The sequence below is a fragment of the Camelus dromedarius genome, chromosome 15, assembly GCF_036321535.1.
Source record: "Camelus dromedarius isolate mCamDro1 chromosome 15, mCamDro1.pat, whole genome shotgun sequence".
In the NCBI taxonomy this organism is placed as follows: domain Eukaryota; kingdom Metazoa; phylum Chordata; class Mammalia; order Artiodactyla; family Camelidae; genus Camelus; species Camelus dromedarius.
The window spans coordinates 38,937,344-38,959,528 of NC_087450.1; the positions used below are offsets into that span (position 1 = coordinate 38,937,344).

At 36.6% G+C, this 22,185-nt stretch overlaps 1 long non-coding RNA gene across 1 annotated transcript in view; it reads right to left on the bottom strand.

The window, feature by feature from the left end:
* LOC116157444 (uncharacterized) overlaps nt 1-22,185 on the bottom strand; it is a 60,569-nt gene that overhangs the window by 24,927 nt on the left and 13,457 nt on the right. The window contains exon 2 of the long non-coding RNA XR_004141505.2: nt 20,459-20,565. This is a non-coding gene — a long non-coding RNA (uncharacterized LOC116157444). The remainder of the gene's footprint in view (nt 1-20,458; nt 20,566-22,185) is intronic.

A 22,185-nucleotide genomic window follows, 5' to 3' on the forward strand; every position in this document is an offset into this window, starting at 1 on the left:
TGAAAATGGATCTCTACTTCATATCATATACAAAACTCAAATCCAGTTGGAAGAAGGACTTAAATATGAAAGGTAAAATTATAAAAAATTTTGGAAAAGAATAGGAAAGAAAGAACTTACACTCTTGGCGGTATAGAAGGATTTTAAAGGAAGAAATCAATAGCTCTTACTACAAAAGAGCTGAGTGAAAACAGAAATTTTATTGCATTCAAATTAATAACTTCTGTTCTGTAAAAGCAACCATTAAGAAAGGAATAAGAAAAGCCACAAAGTGGGAGAAGCTATTTGATAAACATCATAATAAAGAGATGATTAGTATTCATACTATATAAAAATGCCTATAAATCAACAAGAGGAAGGCAACATAATGGAAAAAAAAATGAGCAATAGGTATGTGGACACATTTTGCAGTAGCAGAAAAATGCATGGCTCACAAACATGAAAATATGCTCAACCTCATTTGTAATCAGGAAAAGGCAAATTAAGCATAATGAAACAACATTTCACCCACCAGAATGGCTATAATTTATAAGCCTGTTAGTACTAAATATTGATAAGCATATTGAGCAATGATAACTCAAATGAGCTGCATTTTGGAGTGTAGATTGGAACAGGCTCTTTGGAAAACAATTTGAAATTATCTTTTACATTTTAATATTTCCATCCAGAAACCTCAAAAGTTCTACGTTCAGGTATACATACCCTACAGAAACTTGCACACGTGTGTGCTTGAAGACATGAATAAGATCATCTTGAGCAATTTTGTAACAGTAAAAACATGTGAGCAGCCCAAGTGTTCCTCAGCAGTAAGACGGGTAATTATATTCTAGTGTATTCACATGTTGGGGTATTAAAGCAAATGAAATCATAGATATATGCATCGGCACGTGTGAATCTCAAAATTAGTTCTTAGTCGAAAAAGAAAATCACAGACCACGTAAATATGTCACTCAGAAATCAGAAAAAATTACTTATGTGGGTTCATGTATAACACAAAAAACTAGAAAGAAAAGCTAAAGAATAACTAAATATAACACAAAAAATTAGAGTTGTAGTTAAACCCACCTAAGGGAAGGGGAGGATGATAAAATCAGGAAGGGCACACAGGGGTCCTCAAAGCTAATGGTAATGGGATAGTTTCAGAATTTGAGTGGTAGGTTCGTAGGTTTGGTTTTGTTATTACTTTTGTAACTCTTCAAAATACTATATACACTAGTATACCTACATCCATATTGATAAATATATTTTATAATAAGCAGACCAATTTTGGATGTGGCAAACAAGGGATAACATAAATAGACCACAATGACACTGTCACTACTCAGGGCACTAAATATTGGTAACAGTTGTCAGCTGCGGTGTACCAGCTTAAGATACTTGTTTTAAAATTACAATTTTAAAACTTGAAATATTGTTTTTAAAAGCCATTTCACTGTGTTAAGTGAGATTATGGAATTTGTTTACTTACTCTTTGAACAATGAATGATTTTTTTTTGAGATGCTTGTATGTGTTAAGTTACTATTCGAGATGCAGTGTTTAGAGTATCAAACAATACACAAAATCTTGGCTTCCTGGGAGCTTTCAATCAAGATGGGATAGGGAAATACTTATAATAAGCAAATAAACTAACGGACATATGATATGTCAAGGGCTGACAGCTCTTATGAGAAAAAAATAACAAACTTGCCTTCTCAGTTAATAACTATAAAATTGAACAAAGCATATGAAGTAACTGTTTTCAATGACTGAGCAAAAGACAATGTAGGCAAGTATAGGTGAGTCCAATGACTGACAAAGATTTCCCTGGGTTTTCACCTAGGACAGACACTTTGCTAGTAGAGTAGGGAGTGGGCTGAATTTCTGAGCTAAGGAAATAGAGGATCAAAGTTCCAAGCTGCTGAAACAGTTGAAATTGTGGGGCAGCATATCTAACAAGAGGCAACCGAACATAGAACCCAGAAGTCTGTGTGGAAGTTTCTCACATATACTTGGCCAAGCACTGAGCTGCATATATGCCCACTGAAAAGTCGAGAGCTGAAAGAGGTCAGCTGGTATTAGAGGTCCTGCAGTTCTGGAAGACATTGGAGTTCCAGCCCAGTCGTGGTTGGAGGGACCATGCTGAGCATTTGTAATTTTCAATGATACAGAATGAAATGCTCATACTTTATGGAAATTGTCACAACTTATAGTAAAGGGCATACCACAATTCAAAAAAATAAAATAAAATAAATTCAAAACCAAAGGAAATCTGCCACAACAAATAATAGAATCAAGTCTGATAGAACCCAAATAATCCTTCAGCAATTTGACTGCTTGCCAAAACAAATGTCAACACTTTTTAAAAGATGAAGGCATAATTTAGACACCCTATAATCCATTATCCACAATCTAATGCATATAATAAAAATGACTAGACTTGAGAAAAAATAGGACTACATCAGCCATAGTCAAGAAAAATAGTTAATCAAAACTAAATCCAAGAATTTGTAAGCAAAGATTTTAAGGTAATATTATACATATATTCAAACTCTAAAAAAATGAGAAATTTAGAACTAAAAGTACAATATCTGAAAAGAAACATTTGTATTGTGCAGGAAAGCATCAGTGAACTTCAGGATCGATCACTAGAATTTATCCAATATGAAGGAGAGAGAGAAAGATGATTAAAATAATGAACAGATCTTCAGTGACATATAGGAAATATTGATTAGTCAAATACGTGCATAATTTGACAAGAAGGAGAGGAAACAGAATGAAGCAGAAAAAGCTTAAAGAAACAATGGCCCAAAATTTCCACAATAGGGTGAAAGACAAGGTTATGAATTCAAGAAGCTCAGCAAACCCTAAACAGGGTAAGACAAAGAAAACCACATCTAGAAATATAATATTTAAACCACTAGAAACCAAGTATAAACAGGAAATCTTGAAAGGAGTCAGAAAAAAAATTACTTGTTATTTACAAAATGATGGCAAACTTCTTATCAGAAACAGTAAAGGTCAGAATCAGTGGGATGGTACCATTAAAGTGCTGAAAGGAAAAAAAAAACCAAAAACCCTGTCAACCGAAATACTATATCCATCAAAAATATTCTTCAAGAATAAAGTCAACCAAAGATATCTTCAGATAAGTAAAACATAAAGAATTCATTTCCAGCTGACCCGCACTACAAGTAATGCTAAGGCAAGTTCTTTACTCTTATGATAAATGCCATCAAATGGAAACTTCAATATACAACAAATAATGAAGAGTATTATACATAGTAAACATGTGAATACATACCTATAGATATAATATGTATGTAATATGTATGACAAAAGCATAAAAGTAGGGAGTAAATGGAACCACATTGCTGGAAATGTATCATGTTTTATATGAAGTAAAACAATATTAACTCAAAGTAATATGTTAAATAAATGATACATCTTGTAAATTCTAGAACAATCACAAGGAAAGAAAGAAAGAAAAAGGCAAGGAAAGGAAAAAAAAGAAAAGGAAAGACAAAGAAAATACAAAGAAGTAGAGCTAAAAAGCCAATAAAGGAATCAAAACTAAATACTAATAATATTTGGTTAACCACAAAGGAGGCAGGAAAAGAGAAATAGAGGAACAAGAAACAAACTGGATGGAAAAAAAATAATGGATCAAAATCCAACCCTATTACTAATAACATTAAACAAAAATGGACTAAACCTCCAATTTAAAAACACATTGTCAGACTGGGTAAAACCCAAGAACTATCTCTATGCTGTCTACAAAATAGATACTTGTTTAAACTAAAAACTCAACCAGCTTTATTTATTCTATTGCTCAGCCTCTGCTTTCAAGATGCTGCTTTAAAGTGTAAATCATCTCTATCTACCCTTATAACAATGATGACTTCAAAAGTTATGTCTCTAACTCCATCTCCTTTTTGTGCTATGATACTCCCAAATGCACACGTCTATTTAAGTCTCTTGGTACCTCAGAAGAAACACTGCTAAGATTGGCTTAATCATTCTACCCCAAAGCAAATTTCCCTCTCCATTTTGCCTTCTCTGTTAATGAAATTACCATTTTTGCTAATTGCGTATGCCCAAAACTTTGAAATCAACTTAAATTCTATCATCTTTTAATAACTAAATCACATTACATGTTTTGCAAAATGTCTATGTGCACTGACGTATGATTTAGGTTATCGTCATTTGACATATTTTGTAGAGTGGCCACAAAGTGTTTAAGCGGAGAAAGTAGATGTCATTTGTATGTGCTTCTCCAATTTCTGCACACAATTTAATTTTTACAGTTTTACTCATCTTCTTTTTGACTTCTTCTTCTGTATTAATGGATGGAAGTCATTAAAACAGACCCTGATAGCTGTTCTTAGGTATTTAATTGATTTTTGTTGAATTTCAAACTTAGGGACTTTGTAGTTACTTGGTACTAGAACTTCCTTAAAAGTGTTATTTATGGCGGAAAAGCATTGTAATAGCATTAAAAGAGACACAAATGTATCTACCCACTGTACCTAAAAATTACATTGTTTTAATTAAAACTTTTAGAGATACTTTTTTTGTACTCTGCTTTTAAACTTCACACTTCTCATTTCTGTTGAAAAGTCTTGAAATTGGGAGGAGTGATGTTAGCAAAATGGTGGCACGGGAATTTCTAATGCTCGTCCTCCATCAGAAACATCCATTTGAACAACTATCCATGCACAAAAATACCTTTATAAGAGCCAAGGATTCCAGATGAGGTATTACAGCATGTGGGTGAAGCACAGAAATAAGAAAAGATGCATTGAGGAAGGTAAGAATAATAGATTCAAATACTCCCATCATCTATTCTTTGACCTTGAGCAGCCCAGCAAAGAGACATACCCTCCTGGTGAAGAAATGAGCCCCAACTTCATCGCAGACCTTACAGCTAGCCTGTCCCAGCACCATGGAGATTCCAATGGCCTCAGGTGGCTCCCTGGGGACTCCTACCAACCCAGACCCTTAGCTCACCAGGTAACTCTCAGCTCCAGTGGCCTCAGGCAACTCTTACAGTGTAGGTGGCTTCTGTGTTACCAGGCTGCCAGCAGGCTCCTGCTAACCCAGGCCCCTGTCTCACCCCAGCTGCCTGCTGGCTTTAGGCCTTCAGTGGATCCCATGCCCCTAGACTCCCAGTTAAGCCCCAGGAATTCAAGTTCCTTGGTGGGATCAGCAAAGGAAAGTGAGATGGAACAGAATGAAAACTATATACAGTCAAATTAGACATTATTATTTAAAATTAATTTTAATAATACATACTGTATTTTCAAATCTTTTGTTTCTGGAACTCAATTTTTTTTTTTTTTTTGCAGGAGTATCTTCCTGTGGCTTTTATTTTTTATTTATTTATTTTTGGGAGAAATTTTATTTTATTTTTTTCCCCTTTTTCAGTTTTATTAGGTAGAATTATTACAGTTTGCACATACACATTATATTGCATGTAAATACATATATACAGTATACTGTACTTATTTTAGTTTTCATTTATGTACTAATTATAGTTTCTAAGAACAGATTAGATCTCTAGCTTTTTGAACTTACATAGTTATCAAAGGAATAAAGCCAATGACAACAAGACTCAACAGAATGTGGTAATCCAATCATAAAGGACAGTCAAATGTGCTTACACATATTCAAGAAATCAAAATAATAATTCTTTCATTTGTGTCCTTATTATTATTGTTATTATTTTTTAGGTTCCTCATATAAATGATGCCATATGGCAGTTTTATTTCTCAGCAATATGGATGGACCTGAAGACTGTCATTCTAAGTGAAGTGGGCCAGAAAGAGAATGAAATTCTTTATCAAAGGTGAGTGAAAGCAGTATCTTGGTCCCGATTTGTTCCGGTTTCTCCTCTTCTTTCTGAGATCAGCGTGTGCTTGATCTGCTGGCTTATTTGAACACATCCACAGTGGTAGGTTGAGGGAATTCTCAGCCACATGGTCTGTAATTGCAGAGCTTCCAGACTTTGAAAGAGAATCCTCATCCACTATATATCCTGGAGTGTAATGTGGAGAATTTAAGGAAGTTCTGTCTTTCTACAAAACACTTTGCAAAAAGTTTGCCACTTTCTTTTTCTCCTGCCCCTCCTCCGTTTCCTCCTCCTTTTTCCTTCTTTCTCTCTGTAATTAAAGCAATGCAACTTTTTTTTTTTTTTTCCAAAAGACTATTCTTGCCTGCTCTTTCTCCGGCTAGAAAATATAAAAAGTTGCCCTTTGCTGCCAAAATCTTTGGGCTTATTGATCCCTTCCATGTAGTATAGTGAGCATAGCCCTTGGGTTAAGACTCAGAGTTTTATTTTATATCTTGGGTCTGGTGTTAGCCACATGAAGTGAAGATAAGTACCTTCTGACACCTTTGGGATTCCAGGGTGTTCTTACAATCAGGGACTTTGGAACTTGTCTATTAAGGTATGGTCTGCATTTTCCTGAATAATTTTCTTGTTGAAGCCCCCTAACATGTGGTAGAGTTATGTTGACAAAAAGTCAGCCTGTCTCAGTTACGGTAAGAGGAACCGAGGAACGGAACTTTGTGAGAGTCAGCTTCAGTGTTTCATCCAGTGAGCAGCCCATCCCTGGAGAGACTTGTGGAACCAATGAGAGCATGAATGAGAAGGAAGATTTCTGGATGCAGAGTCAGGGTCTGGTTTGCTTCTCAGTTTTCAGCTAAAGATAGGTCATGGTCCATGCGAAGAGAGTCCTTATAGGGCCATATCTTAAATAAATGTGTCTGAGAATTGCTTTCCCTTTTCCATCAGAGATCCAGGTCTCCAAAACATATTTTTGATTTTAAGGGATTCCCATAGACAAGCCTTAGTTCTTTCTTTCTGTTTCCCTCCAACTAGATTTAAATCCCAAGAGACAACTTACCCTATGCAAAATAGCAGGGATCTAACTAGAGCTGGAGCTAGAGATTAAAGTGGGAGGAGAGGGCTTGGAGAGAAAATAAGGGGAAGAGATAAGATTAAAAATCAACATCCTATGCAAGAAAAGAATGAGCTCAGAGCAAAGGGCCTAAATTGCAGCTCCCTCCACTTCTCTGTCACATCACCAGGCTGATACCTGCATTCCAGCTGCCAAGTTCCTCATGGCTGGAGTTGCTCTTCCTAAAGAGGAATCTTTGCATTTAAGAATGAGTCTTTGAACAATAATATATGCTTTTTTTGAGTTATGTTACTACTTTAATGTAATGGGGAACTGAGTGCCATTAATTCACTCCCGGATAGGAGACTTAACTAATACCGAATGTGATTCTGGTCTTTTATTTACGACCACTTTTCTTTTAACTCTGCACTGGAATGAACTCAGCACTGCATTTCACGTATTGATTTGGAATCTGAAAGTTTTATTTATTACCTTAATCAGAATCCTGGGTATTTAGACAGCATTTGCCTTTCCCCTGTGGAATGTCACTGTGTGGCTGTCCTCTGGCATCTCTTTCTTTTCTTGCTTTTCTTTGGGTGTTTAACAGCTCCCTCAGGGCATTGCCAATTATTTATGACATACTTCTCCTTGTTAAGATCTAGTTGGAAAACCTGTTCCTATGGAAACTGCTGTTTTCAAACAGGAGGGTTCCAACTTCAAAACAATATCATCAAATATGCAACAGCATATATATCTTTTAATGGCAAGCATATTCTAATGATTTGTATAACCAAATCTGAACATTAAAAAAAAAAAGGACAAAATGTACAGAAAGCCCATCTGATTGAGTGGGAGATGAGGATTATCTCAAGAAAACTGGGAATTAAACAAACAAACAAAAAACAAAGCATAAATACAAAACAGAAATAGACTCATAGACATAGAATACAAACTTATGGTTGCCAAGGGGGCGGAGGGTGGGAAGGGATATACGGGATTTCAAAATTGTAGAATAGATAAACAAGATTATACTGTATAGCACAGGGAAATATACACAAGATCTTATGGTAGCTCACAGAGAAAAAAATGTGACAATGAATATACGTATGCTCATGTATAACTGAAAAATTGTGCTCTACACTGGAATTTGACACAACATTGTAAAATGATTATAAATCAATAAAAAATGTTAAAAAAAAAAAAAAAAAGAAAGAAAACTGGGCATTAGTTTGACATGACATATTTAGGGAAGCCTAGTGAGAAGAGCTAGGCCTGTGACCTTTGTGAACAGATGTAACAGAGATGGACTAAACCTGGGTTTTGACATTTCTGTTTTTAATGTACTCTTTAACATTAAACCCCGACTGAAATCTATTCATTCAAAGCATGTTTCACTGGCAACGGCACCAAACACTACATTTTCCACCCAGAGTATTTATTAGCTTATTACCCAGCCATAGTTTGTTTTCTTTGTCCCACTATTCATTCATTTCAGTGCCAAGGAAAGGAAGGACAATGTTACCACTGAGTGATACTTTGAGAGTTTTGTTATTCAGGTTACTAAGGCAAAATCACTCTATCTATATCCTTGACTGGTATTTTTTCTTTTGTTTGTTGAGAGACAGCCATTTTCTCTCACTGCAGTCAAAGCCAAATTTTGCTAGTTACCATGGCAATATTTTTGAAGTCAGTATCACTCTAATGTTCCATCATGACTTATTATGATATAGCTTGGGTTTGTTGTAGAATTCATTTGCCTATCAATCACACTGGAGAATTCTAAGGTGGGAGGAGAGAGAGGGGGAGAAGGTGAAAGAGAGAGAGAGAGAGAGATTGATTCACAGAGAATTATAATATTGCATCAGAATGTAAAAATGAGTCTACATAACTTCAGAGTAGCATGTTGTATTGAGGGGGACAAATTATTCTTTTAATCCTTACTCAATTGTAATGAAATGTAAATGCAGGCTCAAATTATCAAGTCCATTGTCAGGGATATGCTTGTTTCTTGATTTTGAGCCAACATACTACACAAGATATGTATAAATACTTAGGAAAAAAAATCAGCATGTTCAGTTTAAAGATGCAATATTAGAGTCCCTGTTGAGAAGTTCACGTTTATAAAGACTTCAGCTTGTTCTCTCTGGGACCTGATTCATTATTGGAAGTTTCTCCTGGAATGTGCATCATTTCTGAGGGAAGGCTTGAAGCATATGAACCTCTGGGAGACAGATGGCACAAAATGGAAAGCAGCACTGTGTACACTGGTCCCTGGTCAAAAGGCAATGTTCAGCTTTAGAATAGAAGGAGTCTGATTCTATATGGTCAAAATAAGTTTCGTCTTTGCACTGATACTATCACTTTCACTATCAATCACCTCTTATGGAACATCACACAGCTCCCCACCTCCCTGAAGATTAAAGCATCATTTGTAATAATTTGTAAAAATTAGGAAATTATGTAATTAACAATGTTCAGTAGCTGGGATAAACATCAACCATATAGTGTATGTACGTTAAATGAGGGTGGTATTGAGTCTTGGAGGGTAAAAAATACAGATCATAAATAATAGATTAACAAATGCACAGTATATGTGTGATAAAATTTCATGGGAGAGGGACTATTTTAAAAATGTCAAAAAATAACTCCTTAGGGAAATAATAATGAAAAAGGGCTGAGAAACATGAATCCAATGTAAGTCCCAGGTAGGTTGACTGACCTGACCAGTTTCCACAGCTAGTTAGCACAGATACAGCTCTTGGTATCAGATCTCTTGACTTCCTCCTGAGATTTCTAAATTTATTCAGCAAATATTTATCACATGTCTGTGATGGATTACAAACTGTGTTAAAATCTGAGACACAGAAACAAAAATGTCATAGTCCCTAATGTCAAGGAAAACACTGAGGAGCGCCTGGTGATTACAGAACAATGTAGTAAGGACTGTGACAGCAGTAAAATATTGTAGAGATCCCTTGTTCTCAGTACTATGGAAGAATCAATTAAATTCATAAGTTGATTTACCTTACTATGTCTACATTTTCATGAGCTTGACATTGGTTTCTCATGTGAAATTGTTCTTTGGGAAACACACACTATGTACTTAGTTAGGGTGTAACAGAAAGAGCATTAGACTTAAACAATTTGGACTCGAATCCCTGGTTTTTGTCTTTAGTAATCATCCAGGTAATTTTTAGTTGGCTGTGGATATGCTCAAAAAAACTTAATTTTTTTTCATCTATTGATGTCACAAAATTTCTTTGAGAATTAAATCTTATAGAAAAAATATCCGTTCAAACCTAAGAAGGCACTTGGGTGTTCCTCTGGCCAACTAAAATGAGGACATAAAGCAGGTGTGTTGTCATAAACCTTAGGGCCTGACTTTCAGTAAGCAGGGGATGGACTGCTCTGTTTCATCAGCTAAATTTCTTTGCCATCTACTTGTGCTCTCATGCCCAAGGCTTACTCTTGGAGATATGTTTTTGATCTCAAGGGAGTCCATCAGTGGGACTTCAGCATGAACTTTGCTGACTGGGGTGAGGAAGAAAGCCCTGCATATTAATCACTGACTTCCGGTGAGATCCAGTGGGGAGGAACATGCCTTGTCCCTGCCAAGTGCAGTCAGGCCAGTGAAAGCTGGAAGAACAAGAGGGAACCAGGGGCTCACACTTGAGTGACCTGTATAGTCAGTGGCTCTCTGGAAGTGACTGGGGACTTTAGATTTTTGCAAAAGGCTTATTATACAAATGAAGACTCCCTAAATGAGAACAAGCAGAGGCTATTTATTTAGAGCTTACTGTAGCAAGGGAATCACTTGGCTTAGCAAATAAATCAAAGATAGGTTGGGGCATGTGAAAGCATTCTAGTATAAAAAAAGGGAATGGGGAAGTTCTAGATATGCTCGGATAGGAGATCCTTGGCATAGGAGGTGGGCAAATTAGAAGCACAGCATTGCCATCTACATGATTGATTTAGGAATATATTTGACTTTCTTTGATTGGTTCTGACTTGAGGTTGAGGGAGGCAAAAATTAGGTAAACTGGCAGTCATTGACTAAGTCCTGACCTTTCTGGGCCAAGGGTTATTACAGAAGTTGTGGTTTGGTTTCCTGAACTGATTGTTGTAGAGGCTGTGGGTCAGATTTCTATTGTCACGCATGGTCTGGTCACTGTTCATTTGTGTATTCAATCTCTCAGCTGGTATGCACAGTCCCCTGCTACAGGTAACATATTAAGCTGTTATCAGTCACTTTAAAAAAATATGTGACTAAAACCTCCTTGGAACACTTTTGAGAAATGAGTTGGCCAGGAAAAATAAAAGAAAGACCTAGACTGAGTGTTTCAATAAATCTGGGAATAACTATGACACAAATTTCCTGAGCTTTCTGGAATTTGTACAACTTCCTCACGTCTATTTCCCCCAAGGTGATTAGAACTAAAAGTTTAAAATGAAAAGAACTCATGTACTTATTTCCCCCAACATCCAGTAAAAGAGCAGTTGGAAGGGTTGTGTCATTATTTACAGCAGTCCTGGGAAGCAGGGAAGTGGACAGAGGAACCCTTAGGTTAGATTTAAAAGCTGGTTGAACCAAAAGGGTAGAAAGGGGACCCCTTGTACATTGTTGGTGGGAACGTAAATTGGTGCAGCTACTATGAAAAACAGAGTGGAGTTTCCTTAAAAAATTAAAAATTGAACTACCTCATGACTCAGCAAATCCATTTCTGGGTATGAATTTGAAGGAAATGAAATCACTATCTTGAAGAGGTATCTGCACCCCCATGTTCAATGCAGCATTATTTACAACAGCCAAGATGTGGAAACAACCTGAGTGTCTATCAACAGATGAATGGATAAAGAAAATGTGGTATATACACACAATGGAATATTATACAGCCTTAAAAAGAAGGAAATCTTGCTATTTATGAAAACATGGATGAAACTTAAGGGAATTATGCTAAATAAAACAAGTCAGACAGAGAAAGACAAATACTGTATAATCTCGTTTACGTGCAGAATCTAAAACCTGAACTCACAGAAACAGTAGAAAGATGGTTGCCCCCAGGCGATTATGGCGAAGGAGGAAATAGGTGAAAGTGGTCAAAGGGTACAAACTTACAGTATATAAAAAACAAAATACAAAAAATGAATACAATTAAATCTTAGAGCCAGAGTAAAGAAACTAGGGAAGGGGGAAGGAAAATTAGTGTTTGTTGAAGACTTGTTTTATGTCAGCTACTATGCTGAAACTTAACAAATATCTCACGTAGTCTTAACAAGCAAACTGAAAGGTAAATAGTATTTTCATTTGACTGATGGGGAATATGAGACATACAGAGTAAATGAGACACAGAGGGTAAATGAGTCACCAGGTTACAGAAATTGTAAATGTAGGATCTAGTATTACTACTGTCTATGCCAATATGATTTTACTATTCCAGGAGATTCTTTCCCAGGGGTATAAAAGGTGAAAATAACTTTATTATTCAGGGGAATTTCCTGAAAGATTCATTAACTCTTTAATAGAAAATATCAGTGGACTATTAAGTCCCTAACGTTCTTTGAACCCTCATCTCCAAATCCTCACCTTGCTCTTTCTACCACTCCTAAACCATTACACCAAGATCTTTACTCAGTGCTAATGAAATCCCCTCCACCCTGCCTCCACTCACCCATTGAAAGATCTGCCTTAAACCAGACTTCAAAGTCTCAATAAATCAAATCTTGCTCCTTTCTTTTCAAGACTACTGGTAGAATTAGCAGGCTCTTACTGCAATAGGCTATAAATTCTACTTTATCTTATCTGGTTGATTCTTTCATTCAATACTCATTCAACGTTATCTGTGAGGCTAAATTGTGTAAGTCCTCTCCTTCCCATGCTTAACTGATACATCCTTTATTGACACATTTTCATTGTTCCACCTCTACCTTATTTGCCACTTGAATCCACTTAGATGTGCCCACACGGACACGCAGACCCAGACAGGCATACACACAAAGAGTCAAAACCCTCATCTGCATCTCGGTGTAACTTCAATTACGGAAGTCCCATACCATTGCTCTCTCTTTTTCCTGGTTTATGTAGATGAAGTTTTGAACAACAATGGACCACCAGCTTTGTCTTACAATAGTGCACCTGAGAGGGGAATTATTTAAAAATATGTATAATCTGTTATTTTATCTGTGATAATACAGAATATTATGAGATAGTGACATCCGACTTGCAAAGTGGTATTAACATACATCTATTCTGATTATTCATTCTGAGGACAGAATAAATGTGCATACTGAGGCAAACAGTGGAAGGAAGTGGAGAAAGTAGCAAATCTTGATGAGCAAATACCAGTCAAACTTAAAGGGACCTTTTGATTTCATCCATGAATGGCTACTTAAAGCCCAGATCAGATGAGGTAGAATGGGAACAGAAAGTAGCAGAGTGGAAGATGTGTGGGAAATCAGAAACTATGGACAAATGTGGATTTGAACCATGCATATTACTGGGTGGTGATAAGTTTCAGAAGGCTAAAGGTGGTTTTTGAGGAAATGGAAAGTGTAAATCAAAGTAAAAACTTCTATACTTTAATAAAATCTGTAGAGCTACAGGCTGTGTTATCTTCATAAAGTCACAAATTAGTCATAGCCTTCAGGCAACAGTGGGTTACTATTTACAAGGAAGACATGGGATATCTGCCTCGCTGGGAGCAGCCTCAAAGAGCCAAGGTGAACTGGAACAGCTGAATCTGACTTATAACCAGTTCCACCATGTACAAGTAGATGTGCATATTGGAAGTGGTTTGTTTATGCTAAGAAATTAAGGACATAAAATTATATTTTGGGGATGAAGGAAATCAGTGGTAAATATCAGGTAATGAGATTCTGATATCACAACATTTCAAGGTTGTTTTGAAATCCATTATGGGCAATGCATAAGCCAAACAGGAAGACAAGAAATTAGGTGTCTAAGGCAAGACAAGTCCCTTTGCAGCTTGTCATTAAGATGGGTGAGTAGTCTTCTCCAATTTGCAGCTGGGGAGTACTGTTTCTTTCCTTAGAGTGATGAAAAAGAGAACTGAATGGTAAATGACAACCCAAATGTCAAACGGAATTGCACAGCTTTGAATCCCTTGTATTTTAATCCTTAAAAATTGCAGGATTCTGAACTCAAAGTAAGTCATGGCATTAAATTATCACCTATTCAATTTCCGCTCTCAGTATGAAATTATGCAGTTTGTTTTGAAAATTAGACTACTTTTCGTTTGCATTTTTCAACTTCATATTCACAAACAATATTGAATTTTTGGGCTCCAGGATAACATAAGTATTTTTAATACTACTGAATACTGTTTATATGTTTTTTAATTGCAATTAGTAGCCAATTTTTGCAGCTTTACATCTTTTGTCCTTACACCATCTTCCCTTTCAAAATCAGTATTTTATGAGAAAGATAGATCAGTAGGCTAAAATATACCTGCTAATAACCAAACAGGAATGATATCTGACAAACTGATTTCCTGATACAACTGGCATTTTAATAAGTAAAATAACTTAGGAATGTGTGCCTAATTTATATTCAAAATACTCCAGTCAGTGGGAAAGGTATAGTTCAATGGTAGAGCTTCATGCTAGGATGCATGACGTCCTGGGTTCAATTCCCAGTACCTCTGTCAAAATAAACAAACAAACCTAATTACCACCTCCCCCCAAAAAACAGACAAAGCAAAAAGACAACAACAAAATATTCCAGTCAGATGTATGATTTCTTCATGGTAGAACTATGAATATTAAACTATTACAAGTACTTTTTGCTTTATTCTCATTTAAAATAATGAAATTGTATCATTAGCAACACAAGAAATTTTCCAAACTAAAATTTCAAGACACAATTTGGTTATGCCATGAAAATATGGATTCACCATAGTCCTACAAAGAAGGAAGAATATACTTTTAAACCTTGACCCATATTTGCAAAGTTTCTATGAAAAAAAATGAGAAAATCTTACCAAATGAAATTACAGAATTTTCAGTCTTATTTTTCTCTAAAAAAATATAACACGATGTCCTTCTCCCTTACTGGAATTTCTGCAGTATTTTTAGGGTTTATGGTTGACTTGGGCACACAAACAGAGGTGGTGATTATAAATTTAATGTCATATCCCATAATTTCCTTCAGCAAAGTAATGGAAGAAAAAAGCTGGAGAAACTTTGCTTTACACCCAAGAGACTTTCTGGTGTATTCAATATCTACGTTCCCAGATGAAAGGGAAGGGGAAGTTAAAAGGAGAGAATGCAACAATTCAATTCAACTCATTAGATCTACATATAATTATTGAGCTAAGTTCAACTCAAAGCATAGTGCAAAGAATGAAAACGAGCAGGTGTGGTTAATGGCCTCAAGGAATATCTCCCTTTTCTTTCCTAATGAGACAGATTTTCATTTTGGGACCCTCCTCTCTGTCATAATGTAGCAGCCATATGCTTTGGGACTGACCCTAAGGCCAATTTCAAGGATCCATCTAAAACAGTCTACATCAAGGATTAGCAAATTGTTTCTGTAAAGGGCCAGACTGTAAAGATTTTAGGCTTTGGGGAACCACATGGTCTTTGTCACAGCTGCTCGCCTCTGTCCTTGCAGCACCCACAGTGAAGGAGTATACAGATGGGAGTGTCTGTGTTCCTATAAAGCTTTATTTACTAAACAGGCTGCGAGTCCAGTCTGGGTCTTACACTACAGTTTGTGGCAGTGCCGAGCCCTGGCCTAAACGAAACTCCAGGGCTCCTCCTATGGATTCAGACATCAACCAATCAATGCATGACATTTCCTTAGTTACATGGATTCTTGGGAAATGGGGGTCAATCAGCAGGAAACTCAAGATTTCTTTTTTCAGTTATTATGGGATGTCATATCTCGTGTCTACCACGTGTGAAGGAGAAAATTATGGTTGCTGCCAGCAGCCAATTTACTGCTATGAATGAAGTCAGCTCTGAGGATGGAACCAACAAACGGAGGAGAGCAGAGTGAAAAAGATCAAAGAGCCACAGATATTTGGAATTCAAGTTCTTCTTGAGTTTTTTTTTTAAACATTTTTTATTGGAGTTTTTTTAATTTTATTTTTTATTGAAGTGTAGTTGATTTACAATGTTTCACGTGCACAGCAAAGCAATTCAGTTATACATATACATACATATATATGTATTTTCAGATTCTTTTCCATTATAGTTTATTACAAGAAATTGAATATAGTTTCCTGTGCTACACAGTAGGTCCTTGTTTTGTATTTCTTTTATATATAGTAGTGTATATCTGTTAACCGTAAAATTTATCCTTCTCCACCTTTCCCCTTTGGTAACCACAGTCTGTTTTCTATGACCTAGTTCTTCTTTAACCATGCCAGAAGTCTGCCCTGCTTCAAGACTTCTCAGTTAAATGTTCTGTTGCCTTAGCCAGTTTGAGTTCTATGTTACTTGTAACTGAAAGATCCAAACCAGTACAGACCCACGTGTACATGGAGTAAAATAGTATGAGTGCTACAAAAGAACTGCCAGGTACCATAGAGGCTCAGAGTAGAGTCATAACTGGTTCTGAAAAACCTTAAGTGATGGCATTTGAGGCAAACTTCTTAGATTATAATTTTGTAGCAGAGGTGGAAGATAAGAACAAGCATGTAAAGTGTTCATGGGTGGTAAAGAGTGGGCCAAATTTCTGGACAGTCAAATGCTATGGTTTGAGAGAGGCATACGGCTTTCAAGGGAGGAGAATGGTGGACTGGTCTGGAGTCAGTGTGAGGACTCTGAATAAACTCTCAGGCTGGAAAACTTGAAGGTGAATAGATGGCTTGGTGATAAAACTGGGATTTCCAACAGAAACCAGGTAATGTCTGAGATACTGCCATACACGCGATGATACAGACAGTTAGTTAGGAAAATAAGGTGGATTTAGAGATGTGCCAGCCACAGGGTATCAACCTATGCAGGGCACATGTACATCCCTGGAAAGGTAAAAGGCATCCTATTTTATCTCCTGTAGTCCCTTTGAGGGAAAAATACAAATGCAATTAGTAGGAATATTAATAAAGTTCTTAGAAATGGTGCAGGTGACACTGCCAGCAACAACCTTAAAGACTGACAGGTTACCACTAAAATTACTTTGAATAGCTAACTGAAGGGCTTTTTATATTGCAAAATGCAGTATGCAAATTTGAGTCCAGAGCTGATTTGTTCATATATTGAAAGAAAGCCAGACTACTACCACCAGCTCTTCTCTGTCCTGTCCTTCCCCAATAGATCCTTTGGCTTCTCCACCAAAGGCCAGCTCACATTTAAAGTGAATATCCATTTTAAGGGGCACCAAATTATTACCCAGTCCCATGTGACCACAACTATCCAGCCATGTCTGGTGGTGCTTACTTAAGGAATGCTGATTTTCAGGAGGAAAACCCTCTAGAATCTAGATCCATCAGACAAATCCAGACAAAAAGAAGTCTATCTTTATAATTCAGTCCCATGTGGTAGGTATTGTGTGCACACTCTGCAGATTCTCGCTATGTCAGGTGATGGGAATTCGAAGATGAACAAGAAGCAGTCCCTGCTCTCAGGAGTTGGGGTACTTCCCTCTTGCCGACTCCTCACTCCTTACACCCCTCAGTCTGTTCATTCTCCTCAGCCTCTGCAATCTGTCATTTTATAAATTAGCACCCAGCTGTGATCTCAAAAAATACAGTAAGACAAAGCCTGGGGTTAATTCTCCATTTCAGCTGCCTTGATTAGCCACTAATTAAATGTTTTGTTAGAAATTCACCCTCTAATAAGCAGCTAGATTACATTAATTATCTGTTTCTTGAATCTTCTAGAACACTCATTCTCATCCTTGGCTGTGAATTACAATTAACTGAGGGGATTTAATAATACCCAGGCCAACCCCCAACCCCAGAGATTCTGATTTAATTCATTTGGGGTGAAAATGAGCATGGGTATTGTTTTCAAGCTCCCCCAGGTGAGTCTAATGTGCAGCCATGGTGCAGGGGGACTTTTCTGGACTTTTTTACTGTCAAGAAGTCTGTTGGAGCTGGCTTGGTTCTCTAGTGCCTTCTAAGAAGGTGATTATCATTACATGCCAGGAGTAGTTTAGAATTTAGCCAGTCCTCGTGGCTCACAACTCTGCTCAAGATCCTTTGGTTTCTGCACCAGGTTTCTTGAATAAAGAGTTGCTGGGTGAGCTGGTGTGACCCCTAAGGGGGAAGTGGAAAGACTGAAGGGTTTCCCTGTATTGCTTTCCTCCTGTGTTACTACTTAGAATCCCTCTCAAGGCCAGAGGCCAAGGAAGAAGGTGAGTGAATCATACCATCAGAAATGAAAATTGCTGAAAACAGGTAATTCATGGAGTGTAGGGGAATGTGGAGGGATTAAAAAATAAGAACTTTTGTTGACAGTTGCATTAAGTTTTAAATTTTATGACAACCTCCTTTGGATTCCAAGGGCCATATATTTTGAGGGGTATGACTCTTCCCCATGTTTTATTTTATTTTTTTAAATAATCACTTAAAAATTAAACCTGCTGCTTAATTTCCTGAAGGTATAAATTCATCCTGCAAAGAAAAGACTCCCTGCTGGCAGAAAGTCTCTGTTGTTTGGCTTCCTGGTTCCTCTTGCCTCAGAACTGCTTTTTCTGTACACTTTCCAGGGTAAACCCTAGGCTTAATTTGAGGGCCTCCTCATTTCCCCAAGGTCTCTTCCTTCCTTCTCTTCTCTGCCTTATTCTTCACTCACACCATACATGCAAATGGTCATTATGCTAATATTCTCAGTATCTGATTATAAAAAGAAGATCAAAGTAGTCATTTTATAACCACCTGCGATACCTTGTGAATTAAACTAAACACAATTGGCCCATCATTTTGTTTCAGTTGGCATTTTTTTTTGTCACTCCTAGCACTCCCCTGGTTGAAAGCAGTCATTTATTGTGCACTGCACTTTAACAGAGCCCTCACAGAATACTCATAAAAATCACAGAATGTGACATTTTGGCACAAATTTGTAAGAAAGACTAACAACTTTGACATCTGAGTTCTTTACATAGTCCGGTCAAGTGATGTGGTGTATAATAAATTGATATTCCTTGTAGTTAAATACTCCTCTGTCATTAGTACTCCCCCAAACACTTTTCAAACATTTGTTTATTTTTTCTATCTATTGCCCTTTATATTCACCTAACACAAGAAGATTTTGAATGCTTTTAATATACATATTTGTTTGTTATGTATCTTTGCAAAATCTTTGACAAATGTACTTTTAATATATTTCTAACATGGAAGGAACCTAAATGTGCATTGACAGATGGACAGATGAATGTATAAAGATGTGGTATATATATACTGGAATATTACTCAGCCATAAGTAAGAATGAAATAATGCCATTTACAGCAACATGGATGGACCTAAAGATTATTATATTAAGCGAAGTAATTCAGAGAGAGAAAGACAAATATATCACTTATACATGGAATCTAAAAATGACACAAATGAAGTTATTTACAAAACATAATGAAATTCACAGACACAGAAAACAAACTTATGGTTACCATAGGGGAAAGGGCAGGGAGAGAGATGAATTAGGACTTTGGGATTAGCAGATACTAACCACTACATATAAAATGAATAAACAATAAGTTCCTACTGTATAGTACAGAGAACTATATTCAATATCTTATAATAAACTATAATGGAAAATAATCTGAAAAATTATATATATATCTGCATCACTTTGCCGTACACAGAAACTAACGCAACACTGTAAACCGACTATACTTCAGTAAAAGATATTCTAAAAATTTTAATAGATTGTTTTCTTACTATACAAAAGTACTCTCTCTCTTTTTTTCCCCTGCACTGAGGCTCTTAAAAAGGAGGGGAGACTAAGTTCTTAACTTACCTGTGCTAGTTCAACATGTCCACGTTTTCTCAAGAACAAAAAGTGTTTACTGAAAAAGCCATCCTCAAGGGACCACATCACCCTTATGCTTATGTTTCTAGGATCTGGGAATGGCATCATCCTTGTCAAAGCACCCAAGCACAATAGGATGAGGACAATTTTGCAGGCAGCAGAGTGCCCAGACACTGGTAGTCTTGGTGGCAGCAGTCAACCTCTGTATTAGATTATTTATGTTAAGTATCTAGAGAAAATTCCTTTCCATGTCTGAAAAAAGAGCCAGGATTGCAGAGTTGTGCTGTTCCCAGAGAACAGCCAAATTTTAAGGGCATGATTTCTGATGAATGAGATAATCATCTTGAAGACATCCATGTTCTCTCATTTTTATGTTCTTCTCATTTGTCTTGTGCTTTTCCCCACACCCAACCAGGTCACATTCTGCTCAGTACTTGCATTGTTTAATTTAATCCTTGAACAGGTAACCAAAGCACACCCCTGGATCTACAGACATACAGGTTCACATAGTAGAACAGCACTGACCTGGGGTCTGGAAATCTGGACTTGATCTTTGTTCTCCCACTGACTTCCAGTACGACCTTGGCCCCAACAGTTTCCTGCTAAGTTTCAATTTCATCTTTTACAGACATATAAATTACTTACATGTCTCTATGGTCTCTTCCACTTTCGTGATTCTAGTATTTTTGTTTCAGGTCTCTATGAGTGTGATCTTTCACAGTGGGTGTGTGTGTCAACAGCAGTATCTGAAACTGAGAAAGTTAAAAATGTTGTGGGTTGATATTTGAACTCTGCCAGGTGCTCTGTTTTTGTCACTTCTGTTTTACATTCTGATTACCCACACTTTCTCAAATTCTGTTAAAAATGGGAACTTCATTGTAAGCAGAAGAATATTTCTTGTAAGAAGTAATCACTTATTAATAACTTGTCTTATGAGTGGTACTATGATTAAATGTTTTTTGAGAGCTCCTTGCCACATTGGAATTCACTGGGAGTAAGAAATGTGATAAAGAATTTAGTTTGCTGATTGGAGCGAAGGCCAGCATTAAAGGGAAAACCTAGGGGAGGGTATAACTCAAGTGGTAGGGTGCTGCTTAGCATACACAGGGTCCTGGGTTCAATCCCCAGTACCTCCTCCAAAATGAAATAAACCTAATTACCTCCCCCACCAAAAAAAAAAAAAAAAAAGAGAGAAAACCTTTATATTTCCAAGTCTGCCAATGCTAGGCTATTCCTTAGGTTACTAGAGGCTTCCAAAACTTTGAATTTCTAATTTTATAGGAAGCATGAAAGATTGAATGTACTGCACTATTAAATTCTCAAATATTTTGAGCTGAGAGCAAAAGAGCACAAACATCTAACAATAGAGACAAACTAAGAAAATTTCTGGGACGTGTTTCTACAACCAAAATGTCTGATGAATTACTAAAATATATGAGTAATGACATTTGCAATGGCCTAAGTTTTTATAACAATTTCAAAGAGTATGGAATAAATTATTTTGCGCTTTTCATTTACCCCAGAAAATGGGTAAAGAAAGCATTAGTATTGTAAACCTAAAACTGCTCTAAAAAGAGTCTTTAAAAAATAATAGCAAAAAATTTACTACCCCAGCAGAGGTTTATCAATATATAAACAGTTAAAGAACACAAAGAGAGACAGAGACAAAGAGAGACAGAATCTGCCTACTGAAAGGATCTCAAAACAATGACACCCAATTACTGAGGAGGACATCTAGTTCCCAAAGTTGGTTTCAAAATTCCATTCCCAATGAAAAAACTGCAATTCATTTGAGAAATGTTTGATGCAGCTGACTTCTGATGTAAGCCTGAAAAAAATGCAAGGTGAGCCTGGAACATCTTGCGGCAGGAAGCAAAGAGATGCTCAGACACAATAGGGTCATTTCAAAACAATATGGAAAACAGCTTGGAGGGGCTCCCAATGGCCACAAGTTGAACAACTGAAGCATCAAAGATTTATGATAATCACATTGATATAAATATCTGTGAGTTGGTAGTGGTACCTGTGAGATTGTATATGTGTGTGGTGGGGTAGGAGGCGTACAACTTCAGGCACTTCTTTTAAAAAATTATATATTAGTGCATGTAGATGGAACAGTAGAATTAGAAAATCACTAGTGGCAACCCTCAATGTAGTAACTGGATTAGGCAACTGTCCTCCATGGATACTAAAACTTTTAGGTAAAATATGATTAGAGAATAGGATATTCATTCAAACTCAATGATTTGCACCCACAAATTATTTACTGATTGAATTTTATAGGGTAAATGTACTTTTACAGAGAGATCTGGCTGTAAACTTCTTAACCAAGCAATGAGACAGCATTACTACTAGTGTGACAATCTGATATA